The sequence below is a fragment of the Crinia signifera genome, chromosome 3, assembly GCF_055691185.1.
Source record: "Crinia signifera chromosome 3, ASM5569118v1, whole genome shotgun sequence".
Lineage (NCBI taxonomy): Eukaryota > Metazoa > Chordata > Amphibia > Anura > Myobatrachidae > Crinia > Crinia signifera.
In genome coordinates, this window is record NC_139219.1 from 282,539,567 (window position 1) to 282,552,345 (window position 12,779).

The following is a 12,779-nucleotide window of genomic DNA, read 5'->3' on the forward strand; positions in this document are numbered from 1 at the left end:
ATCCTGAGGCGCAGAAATGCAACACCGCCAGCAGCTGTGTGTGAGGCGGAATTGCTGTCGTGATCCCGTGTAGAGGTTCCAGATCGCTCTGAATTAAGGTGAGCAGATCCAGAATGACATGTGGCGGTAACCGGTACCTAGTAAGTACCTCATCATCGGGCATAGCAAACAGAGTCACCCGTGTGCGATAGATTCTAGCACGTCCTGGCCTCCTTGGCCGACGAGTGGGGAGAGCCGCAAGTGCCCTTAGCCTCCTCTCCATGTAGCGCATAATAGCTTCTGCAACCTATAAAGAAATGAACATAAATACTGATGCACCTATGCACATAATGGCCATATCCCACTACAAATAGATTTGTAGCCTTCAATACGTACAATAGATGGCCGCCCCATGAAATCCCGCAGATCCATTTGACTCTCTAATGATGACACAATAATATGAACTCAATACACACCGTCCAAAACACACAGATAAAGGTGTCAGCATTTTTTGCCGACATCATGTACTATGACACATTTCATCTATTGCTGGGACATGTTGTCCTGCAATAGATGAACCCACACAGGTTTAAGCCCTGTGAGTGAAATAGTGAACATGTGACATGTTGCAATAATAATACACCACTTTGCTGGCCCAACAATCTGTAGTCAGTGAGGCAATAGTGCATACATTCATACACTTACATTGTTAATGGATATCATATCTACAAGGAGCATGGAAGAGCTTACCTTAGACCCTGACAAGTCCAGATCTGAAGACAAATGATTCTAGCAGGAAGACATTATTTATAGGGCTCTCACATGTGTGGTCTATAACAGTAGAGATGAGTATTGCATGACTTGTGGCCTGGATTCTCTAAGGGAATGGGCTACTTTTAGCTTGCACTAAAACGCCACAATACCACAGTAGTCATGAATGAAATGTCATGTCATGCTAGCAAATAGCATGTGTATTGAGCAATAGTCACAGGTGTATCAGAAGATTCTATGCAATGTTAGCATTGGTGACCAGTATTTCATGTCGAACTTTCGCCAGGTTTTACACAATGGAATTTCCGCCACCGTATGCGGCGCGAAAAACCAGCGACGTACGCTCACGCACGGAACGCAGCTGCCGCTGATGTCCGCCAAACAGATTACACAAACAGTATATAAAGGGGTATTAGAAGGTGACAATGTTGTTGCTAACATGGCTGGATCCCAACCAGAGGTGGACCCAGTGCTGCAGCAACTATTTGACCAGATGGACTCCAGCACCACCTATGTGCCACTGCACATGCGGGCAGTGGGTAATGATGAGGCTGCTGGCCCTTCTCCAGCAGGGGAACCTGCACCTGACCATTCTACAGCAGGCCAACCTACACCTGGCCCTTCTGCAGCAGGCCAACCTGCAGCTGGCTCATATCCACCATCAGCAGAATTGTTTGGAACACAACAGGGGACTTCACAAGGTAGTACCATGGCCAGCACTTCAAGTGCAGCGACTGGTGCCAGGGGGCGTGGCCAGGGACGTGGCAAGGGGCGAGCCAGGGCAACAGCGGAACCACCCAAAAAAAATAAGGCATATGAAGCACAGGAGCTGGCCATCCTGGTTCCCCGAGCACGTGATTGGATAGAGTGTCCATCCGAGAGGCTGACACACACACGCAGATGGAAGATTTGGGAACAGATAACGGCAGAGATTAATGAAGTAGCGCCACAAGTTCGTGAGACGGACCATGTGAAGAAGAGGCAAGTTGTTTTGTGATACATGTGGCCAGTAATAGCCAAGTAATGATTGAATTGATGCTTAGATGCATTTAGCAAATGGCCCGTGAGGTTGTTACGATACACATACATTATTGCCATGTAATTTCATTGTGAGTTAGAGTACGGTGATTGTGAATGTGTATTGTAACGGTTGATATCATAGTTGCATGTAATATTATATATGGGACAATAATCACATGTTGTAATATGTAGCACAGAGCAATGGCTGCAACAGCTAACATTGGGAGTGACATGTATTAATATGTCAACTTACATTGCAGGTGGCAGGACTTCAAAACCAACCTGAAGAGGAAGCTGACCAAGCGGTGGGACCACAGCCAGACATCTGGGGCCGGCCCCATGCCATCAGGGCTAGAGCTCACCCCCCTGGAGGTGATGGCCGAGAGCTGCATATCAGTTGAGGAGATCCGGGGGGTGAGCACTATGGATAGCGAGGCCCCAGCTGAAGTGTTTGCGTCTTTTCTGGAAGGTAAATATTGGTCATGCCATAAACTTGTGCAAGTAATTATCGTAGAATGTCTCCTAATTGTGTTTATCTTTGCCCACAGACACCCCACCGCTTGGTGACGACTCTGTTCAGGAGGTGGAGGAGTCCGTGCCACCTGGCCCCAGAGGTAGGCCTGTGCAGCAGCAGGCATCGGGCCAAGCCGATTTGGCCGCCTTGGCCGAGGTGCTTGGGGACATCAACCAGCAGGGAGACTTGGCATCAGAACGGGTGCGTAGGACCGAGGAGATCCTGGCGAGCTTGGTCAGCACCCAGCAGTCCATGGCTGCGAGCATGCAGGCCATGGCTGCAAGTGCTCAGGTGCTGGCCGAGCAAGCCACCCGCCAAAATGATCTCCTCCTCCACCATAATGAGCTTATGGTGGAGCTGGTTACCAGCAACAGGGTCCTAATGGCATCCGTTTCTGGTGCATTACCAGCGGCAACACTCCCTGCTGGCAGGAGGGGTAGACCAGCCAACCCCTCCACATCATCTGCTCCACCTGCCCCAGCATCTGGCCGTCCCCGAAGAGCTGCTGCACAGGCCAAGGAGCCTACCAAGGCCAAACGTGGTCGGAAATGAACTTGTGGCTGCATTAATCTCTGCCGTTATGTGTTCCCAAATCTTCCATTGTGCTGTGTGTGTCAGCTTCTTGTGTCCAATCACGTGCTGAGGGGAACCAGCTGAGGCCTTGCTTCATATGTCCTTTGTGGTTCCCCTGTTGCCCTCTTTTGCCTGGCATTACTGTCAGCTGTACTTGAAGTGATGGCCATGGTAGTATCTTGTGAAGTCCCCGGTTGTGTTCCAAATGATTCTGCTGATGGTGCATATGAGCCAGCTGCAGGTTGGCCTGCTGCAGAAGGGCCAGGTGTAGGGTGCCCTGCTGTTGAATGGTCAGGTGCAGCTTGCCCTGCTGTAGAAGGGCCAGCAGCCTCATCATTTCCCACTGGCTGCATGTGCAGTGGCACATAGGAGGTGCTGGAGTCCATCTGTGTGCAATTATATTTGTTTTGTATTATTATTTATTTTGCGGCATTCCTGCCATGTTGTTTATTGTTTGTATGTATTATTTTATGGTCATTGCATCACACTGCCATTGACTGTGACATGAATATAAATAAATGTGTTTACTTTACCCAAAATGTGTGGTTTCATGAGTACATGTCAAATACACATGTGTATTGCTAGTATTAATATTCTGTCATGTCCATTGTTAGCAGTTTGAAAGTGTCTGACAAGTACAGCATATGTGGGTGTTTAGTACGGGTTCCTTGAAGCAGCAATGGTTTCAATTAAAGCACTGACAAGCGTCCTATTAGTGAGTAATGAGTAAAGGAGTAGATTCTATTGGGTTCAGGTGTTAATGGTTGTAGTCATTAGGCGTACGTTCGCCTACCGCATGAACGAGTGGTGTCCGCAAAGCAATAGTACACTTGTGGACACCGCACATTTCTGCCCTTTTTTCATCGCGTGCATTCGGAGTGGTTTCCGAATGTACGCCCCCCAACATAAGTGTACTCCCCCGTGTCCGCCCATGTTTCCGCCCCGTTTTGCCCACTTTGAAACTACGCCCATGTGTCATTCCGCATGACGCCCATAATACGCCCCTATTTCCCGACTGATAGCGGCGAACAGTTTTGGACGGGATTTGGCCGAACTGGTACGGAGTCAATGCGTGGCACATGCGCGTAGCGTTCTCCACGCATGCGCAGACGTCATAAAGACGCGATCCGTAAGTACGCGGTAAAGTCCGCATCAATCAGAATAAGGGCCATAGATACAAGAATTTTACTATTCGGGTTTTGCATAAATATATTGAGCTGCAGCTATTCTATATGCTCAAGTGTCTGAGCATATAATTTGTGTTCGGTCCGATTAAGGACTTCACACAAAAATACCAAAATGTAACCACCAAAGTGGGAATTGCTGCGCAGCAATTCCCACTTTGGTGGTTACATTAAGGAAATATTAATGCTACAGTGCATAGATTAAAACAAAAGGCTGTAACCAATAGAAACACAAGTGGTCCACTTGCTCTAGGACATCTTGTAGACTAGGCTGCCCCCTTGCACATTGTGCCTGACATTACCCCACAATAGCATACCTTGTCCTGTAGTAGAGTATGTCATGATGTACAATGTAGTGATAACATATGTGGTGGTGAAGTAATTGTTTTATGTGGTGTAGGTGAAAGATTTTGCATTACCCCTAGTGTCTACTATAAAGACAAAGACTAATCCGTGATCATTATGAAAACTTCCTGCTCAGTTGGGTCAAGCAAGTTCGAAATTTTGGAAACTAAAGATCACTGTACAAAACTTGAATGTTTCTTAAACAATGCCCCCCAACACAAAGAAAGAAAGTCACAGGCAGAACCACCCTCTTTACCTAATAAGCACAGGATGGTACGGAAAGAATATATCCAGAGAATGCCAAAACTACATTCTGCAAACATTCCCATCGCAAAAGTCCCTTTGTACACCATTACTAGATGCAAAATCAACTTCTATCAAAAGGCACCTAAAATACAACATATAAAACCATATAACTATACTGCATTCCTAATAAATCATCAGTGTCCATAGAATTTCTGACATAGAAGAGCACAAAAGAGAACACTTACATTAATGTGCAACAACATTGCGAACTGCACACTGAGCGAAGCAAGCCTTCAACTGGACAAATACCCTCAGTGTCTGCAGTAAAGTCAGCATCTGCTGCTCCATCAAATTCCAGAAAGCACTAAGCACAGAACATCAGCTCTCCAACCTCGTGTCTCAAAATGACCCTGAACATAAAAGATGTTGTATAAGCTGTTGCAGGCAACCTACATCCGAACCCTGCCGGCCAACATCTCTAACAGAGAGAGCATAGAGATAGCCTCACCCCCTCCCACATAAACACGTTATATAAACCCTTCTTCTATCTAGGCTACGCACCCATGTGACTGAACCACACAAATGCCAGATCCCTTCTAATCGCACAAAATTCTCTCCCTGCAGGGACCAGTCAAGCCAAATACTCAGCAGTTTGATGCTCCCATTAACCAGTTGTTTGCAGCAGAAACAGTTACAGAACCCACTGTGTGTTCTGGAATGTTAGCAAACCCTACAAAATACAATATTGATATTTAAGTGCCAAATTTATATAAGATACGATTTGTGTCCGTAAAGAACAACTATATGCCAGAGGCCATGGATGTTCTTAATACTGGCTAGGAGCGTAAAAAGGCACCACAGCAGTGAAGAGAACACATGTCTCATAATACATGACTAAAAATTGAAAATCAGTGATAAAGGATACTCTATGTGGGAATAACATATTAAAAAAGGGTACTTGTTTCCTAGCACGGCCACAACGATCATAATCGCGGTCATCGGGGCCATCGCATGCGCAAAAAAATCGGGTGCGATGGGCCAGACGCGATGCCCGCGATTTCCCCATAGAGAACAATGTTAAATGCCTCAATTTACCCGCGATGACCACGATTTCCCATAGGAAACAATGTGAAATGGCTCAATTTACCCAAATTATCATAGGAACAATGGTAAATGGGCCAAAAACACCCCTGAACATTGAAATGTCCCCCCAAAAGTAGTTTACGCCACCACGTGATCAACGTGAACCCGAAGCGTGGCGAGCGCAGCGAGCCCGCGAGGGGCGGCGGTACGCGTCCTCCGACCTTTTCATACCCCTACTATCCACTAGGGCGTGGAGTGAGAATAGAATAGTGTGGCGAGCGCAGCAAGCCACCGAACCCGAAGCGTGGCGAGCGCAGCGAGCCCCGCGAGGGGACGCGGATACCTGTGAAGCCCGCGAAGGGACGCGTTTACCTGTGAAGGTATCCGCGTCCCCTCGCCTCGCTGCGCTCGCCACACTATTCAATTCTCACTCCACGCCCTAGTGGATAGTGGGGGTATGAAAAGGTCGGAGGACGCGTACCGCCGCCCCTCGCGGACTCGCTGCGCTCGCCACGCTTCAGGTTCACGTTCATCGCGGGGTGGCGTGAACTACTTTTGGGGGGACATTTCACTGGTCAGGGGGGTTTTTTGGGCTTTCTGGCCCATTTACCATTCTTCCCTATGATGATTTGGGTAAATTGACCCATTTAACATTGTTTCCTATGGGAAATCGGGGTCATCGCGGGTAAATTGAGGCATTTAACATTGTTCCCTATGGGGAAATCGCGGCCATCGCGGGTGGACCATTTAAGCATTTTTAGGCGCACACGACGCGACCGACCCGATTTTTCACTGTTTTCAATGCATTTCAATGGAAAAATCGAGGGCATCGCGTCGGTCGCGTCGCAGGCCACTAAAATTACCCCCGATGGCCAAGATTTGTGGCCGTGCTAGGAAACAAGTACCTAAAAAAGAAAATTCAAAAAGGAAAAACATAATCTGTGACATCAAACAGCAGAGGGCAGGGTCTTAAAGGGAAACAGACATCAATCACCACATAGAACCACACTGATGCTTTTAAGAACAAATACTGATGCTTTTAAGAACAAATAATCGACTCTGGCGCACACAAAAGAACGAGACAGTCAGACGGCTGTAGACCCACAGAAAACCAAAAGTAGCAATACATATCAGTTCTGTGTATATTACATTGCACAAACAAGAATACAGTTTAGCGTCTGTAAGTAAAACAAGAAACAGACCTGAAAAGTTCTAATGATCTCTTTAGATAGAGAAGAAAGAATGTCAACAAATCAAGAACTACAATGGATAAAGATATTAAGAAGCAGTTTCTAGAGAGTCTAGATCTTGCAACCAGGGAATGCAATCACCCCAAGACCATTGTATCCCCTACGGAGGAATGTGGAAAGCAGGGGCCAGCCTTGGCCAATGGCCGGTTGCGTGTGAAACACAGCTCAATTCTTGAAACCAAAAGGACAGAGCATTCACCAAGTCAACAGTCGAACTGTCTTCATGGAGATGCACCAAGTCTAGGAGTCAAACCCAACCAGATGGAAGGAAAAAGAAGACACCTGAGAACTCATGAGGCACCAAAATTGAACTTGCAAAATGGGAAATTACTACTGTTACTCCGAGCAACAGGAGACATCTAGGTGCGTAACTAGTGGGCAGTCAACACCTGTTGTTTATCCCAAGATGTATGGGGAATTACAGCTTTTGGGATATTGTATGCTGTAAAAACATAGCTGCAACAGTCACTGTGGAAACAAAGATGTTGGACCTTGGGGTACCCAAATGGGTTCTGCTGTAGAAGAAGGAAAAAAAAGGCATCTGTCAAACTGTTTCCATCTGTAGTCCGGCCTTCTATGTAACAGGGGGATGCTGGGCAGGAAGTTACATTTAGATATTTCTACTGTCTTTACAAGACTTACTAGAAGATATTTTAAAAGATACCACTCAGAAGGCCCTTATTGAGCGATATCTTCTAGTGTGTATGGGGCTCAATGCTGGGCACACACTGGGAGATCCTTAGCGCCACCCATATTGTTAACTATACAGGTGGTGTCGTGGGATAATGACATAGTGCATATACACTGCAAGGGAACTCACCACGTGACACCGATAGTAACATAACTGGCTTCTGCGGCGTTCCTAGATATCCACATCGGAATGTAGAAACAAAATCCTAATTGCAATCAACCAAGAGTTACCTGGAAAACTTGGAAGTGAATTGATCTGTATTGAATGTGTCAGACTCTAGTACCTCTAGGCCGTAGAGGTATTAGTCTTATCTTGGTGGGTTTAAGACTGCACACATTACCTTTTGGACTGGAGCAGCTTCAGTAGAAGATGCATCCTGTGTAGATTACATGATGGAAATGAAATGTCAGCAGAAACATGTATGGTTAGAGAACAGCCTCCACTGTGTTGCAGTAAAGAACAGCAACACACATAGCCTTAGGAGGATTCGGGGGGGGGGGCTGGTTTTCTCTCCCCCTCACACCAGAAAATGCAGGGAGTAGGCTGGTGTAAAAGGGGCCAGTCCCTGCATTTTCTGGTGTGAAAGGGGTATTATTTCAAATAGACGGGACCTGCAGTGCTCTGAATACAGCCGGGCAGCCTCCCGATGGCTGTCACTTCTGCATGGCGGCGGCTGTCCCCCCAGTTACCGCCAGCGTGTATTCCCCCTTGGCAATGAGCATGCAATCTCACATGGCAATGAGCATGGAACCCCTGGCAATGAGCATGTAGGTAAACAGCACTTATGTAGCATAATTTTTAATAGGCATTATGGTGTTTGGCATAATACGTAATGGATATTATGGTGTGTGGCTTAACATGTAACGGACATTATGGTGTAAACTTTTTTTTTATTATTATTATTTATTTACAGTTTATTATATAGCGCACACATATTCCGCAGCGCTTTAGAGTATAGTTGAACATTCACATCAGTCCCTGCCCCAGTGGAGCTTACAATCTATATTCCCTACCACATGTACACGCGCACACAGACATTCTAGGGTTCATTTTTGTTGGAAGCCAATTGACCTACCAGTATATTTTTGCATTGTGGGAGGAAACCGGAGTACCCGGAGTAAACCCACGCAAACACGGGGAGAATATACAAACTCCGCACAGTTAGGGCCATGGTGGGTATTGAACCCATGACCTCAGCGCTGTGAGGCAGTAATGCTAACCATTACACCGTCCGTGATATACACACACACACATACACATACACACCACATGAAAAGCCTGTGTTTGTACCTCTGCACCTTACTCTGTAGGAGACCTCACAGTCCCGGTGCTGCCTATGATTAAAAACCCTCCCATGACTAGGCTGCTGCTGCTCTTCTCCGTGGGCCTGAGAAGCATGCAATAAGCTCCACCAATCAGAGCTCAGCATAAACATCTCAGCCTCTGCCCTCTAGTGCAAAGTGTCATGGGACTTAGTCAACTCCCAGTAATGCACTGCACACTTGTACAATCAGTGTGCCTTGGCTCCCGATGCTCAGCACCATTAATCGTAGTCACATTGGCAGATAGGTGAAGCTGCAGCACTACCCCACTCCCATGCACAAATCCTTTAGCTAAAATATATATATAATAATACCCCTTTCACACCAGAAAATGCAGGGACTGGCCCCTTTTACACCAGCCTACTCCCTAACACCTGTCGACCTAACACATGTCGACCTAATGACCCTGTCGACCAAATGACCATGTCGACCTAACCCATGTCGACCTTTAGTCAGGTCGACCTAAATTCAAGTCGACCTAATGGTGTAGACCTAATGCTTGTAGACCTAAATGCAGTCTGACGAATTATCCCATTCTGAAATCAGACCTGTACATTGTATTAAACTGTATAATCTACTCCAGTGAAGTGGAGAAAACATATTGGCTGAATAGTATCTCCTATCAGCAATCACACAACAAAAGCAACATAAAATATATGAATGACATGTAATTACACTAATTATCCTCTATCACTTAAGCAACCAGTGCAGGCTAGACACTGACCAATCACGTGTAGTCGTACACAATGTCAGATAATGTAGGTCAGTGTAACAACATGTTACCTGTACTACCAAACAGCTCAGCCTGTTAATAATCCACAAATCACTAAATAAATGTGGTCCTCTATATCAGTGGTGCTCAACCTCGGTCCTCAAGGACCCCCAACAGTTTTCCAGGTCTCCACATAGAATCAAAGGTGAAATAATTAGCTCCACCTGTGATCTTTTAAAATGTGCCAGTGAATAATGAGTGCAGCTGTGCACCTGCCGGGTGACATGGAAAACATGCACTGATGGGGTTCCTTGAGGACCGAGGTTGAGAACCACTGCTTTATATAATAAAAAGTGCAGCATTGCATTTATGAATCACGAATACTTCTGGTGTTTGAGATATGTATTTTGTACCTACCTAACAACCATAAAGCACAGGTCTACTTGATGTGGAAAATCTGATATAAAGAGCAGTGGTTCTCAGCGTGGGGTGCTGGCACCCAAAGGGTTACTTGCTGTGATGTGTTCAGGGTACTTGGAAGAATGGGAATAGCGGGGAAGGGCAGGTCATCCAGCAGATAATTAGACACATAAGGATCTCTATGCCCATGTGTCACAGTAGTAGCATAACTGTTATTCACCTGCCCCCTGGGCGGCACTCCTGTTGTATCAGATCAGCCCAGGGGGCCGGCGGGGAGTCCTCATTGCACGTGCTCATAACATCCAGATGCTCCAAGCAGCAGCAAGCTACCACAGCACTAGGGGAGAAAACTCTGTGTCTCCCCCACGGGTCGCACACCCCTCCTTTCAGGCAATGCACAGAACAACCCTATTGGGACATTGGGTGAGATTCTGCAAACTAAAAATGCAGTAAAAACCCTGTTTTCTGGGTTTTTACTGCATTTTCATATGCAGCAAAGCCCTCCGCTGGGGCTTCGCTGCGGGGGGTAACGCCAGTTCTATATGGCGTAACCCCATGGAAGCCTATGGGCTTCCTTTCGCATCCCCCGCCGCCCCGCCGATCCGCGCTGCCCTCCCTCACCTGTGTTGGGTCAGCCTCCTGCTGTGCTGTCCAGACCAGTGACCACCTCCTCCCTGCACAGCTTCCGGGTTCAGTGAGGAGGAAATGGAGCCCTCACACAGCCGTGTAAGGGTTCAGGGAGGAAGGGGGGACCCGCTGCACATCGCCGGCCATCGCTTTTGCGTTAATAATCGCATATGTTACTACATATGCGATTATAAACACTGCGAGTGCCGGCGATGTGCTGCCGGGGTTATTGGAGAATCCCGCCCATTATAACGGCTTTCACCGGCAGTTGCGCCTAGTGGTTGCCTGATGGAGCAATTTAATTTTTGCTTGCTTTGTTTAGAAACGACTGTCGCTAGGGGACACATTCCTTCTCGCTGCCGTCTGAGCTGGCAATTAGAAAGTTGTGAAGCGTCTGTGGCTTGGGTTCCCCAAACCAGGACTTTTGGTGGGGTAACTGTGCCCATACAATGGGCGGGATTCACTAATAACCCCCGCTGTACATCGCCGGCATTCGCATTGTTAATAATCGCACAAGCATTAACATATGCGATTATTAACGCCAAAGCGAAGGCCGGCGATGTGCAGCGGGTTCCCCCCCTCTCTCTCTGCACCCTTAGACGGCTGTGTGGGTGCTCATTTCCTCCTCCCTGTACTTGGAAGAGGTGCAGGCAGGAGGAGATCACTGGTCCCGGCAGCACAGAAGGAGGCTGCACGGACACAGGTGAGGGGGGTGCAGCGCTGATCGGCGCGGGGCGGCGGGAGACGCGAAGGGAAGCCCATAGGCTTCCATGGGGTTACGTCATACAGAACTGGTGTAACCCCCCGCAGTGAAGCCCCGGTGGTGGGGCTTTGCTGCATATGGAAATACGGTAAAAAAAAACGAAAACGGGGCTTAGTGAATCTCGCCCCAATGAGCGATGTGCTAAAGCAGCGTGGTCTTTGAACAAGATGCGATGCGATCTAGCTAAAAAAAGTACATGCAGCACATACTTTTTGTCCCACGCATCCCCTCGCAAAGCAGGATCAATCTGTGTATGAGCGACTTTAGCTGCTGTACACGGCCCCCCATACACTTGTGCGATTAGGTGGATTTCAGCTGATTCGTGCGCATTAGATCAGACCTGGAGTTCATACATGCTGTACGTATGATCTCCATGTTGGACCCCCTTCCTGCAGCAGGTGATCGATCCTGCACCCGGTAGGGTCCCGGGTGGCTGGGGTGGTACCGGATGTGACTTCTCCGAGGCCCAAGGGGAGAAGTCGCATAGTGTATGGGCACAATAAACCCTGTCTATTTGGGTGCGAAGAGCACGATAACTAATTTGTATCCAGATTACCTGAATTGATCCGTTGGGTATGAAATATAGCAGAACCCAAAGGATCTGAATTCCTCCTTATGAAAAAAAAAAAAAATTTCTGTAAATAATATTAATTAAAATAAAATAATAATAATAATAATAATAATAATAATACCTCCACCACAGGGGGTAATAGGGAACGTTACTGAGTAATTCCAGGCATTGCACAGGCTGCCAGGACCTATAAGAAGGAATGGACAGTACTTACATGTATGGCTCATTAGCTCCCAACTACGTAGTGTCCAAAACCAGTGACCCCAATATACATCTCTGGCCTCTGATCCGTCCATCAGCTGCTGTAGTGCACCGTAGTGCCAGCACTGACCCTCCGCAATTATACACACACAGACCTACAGTTAGCATCCTCTTCCATTGGATGCACATCTTAAAGTCCCGCCAGTGATAGGTAGGGACGATGATGGACAGGCATAAAGCGGACCCGTAGACAAGTCCTTCCCCCAGCCTCCTGCTATTGGCCGAGGCTGAATGTCAGTCAGAGTGAGATGGCTGCTGATTGGCTCAAGGCGAGGGCTTGCTAATTGCATAAACTGCACGTGGAAACCCATGAGAGCCAGGCCAGCAGCAGCTGGTTTGGTTACAGTCAGTGACAGTGATCAGTGATGTGGTGCTGAGGTCGGACTGCCTGAGCTGGGCTGGAAGCAAAGATAGGTATTATAGGGAAGGTTCAGTCCCCCAACACAT

At 47.4% G+C, this 12,779-nt stretch overlaps 1 protein-coding gene across 5 annotated transcripts in view; it reads right to left on the reverse strand.

The window, feature by feature from the left end:
* LOC146064602 (period circadian protein homolog 2-like) overlaps positions 1-12,459 on the reverse strand; it is a 74,974-nt gene extending 62,515 nt beyond the window's left edge. For 2 of the 5 annotated variants that reach the window (XM_083178297.1, XM_083178298.1), the window contains exon 1: positions 4,878-5,134. The gene's annotated coding sequence lies outside the window, so the exon portion shown is untranslated. Of the gene's footprint in view, positions 1-4,877; positions 5,135-12,285 lie in introns of those variants that run through there. The other 3 variants (XM_083178296.1, XM_083178295.1, XM_083178299.1) reach the window with 3 other exon arrangements.
* Between the last annotated feature and the right edge of the window lie 320 nt (positions 12,460-12,779).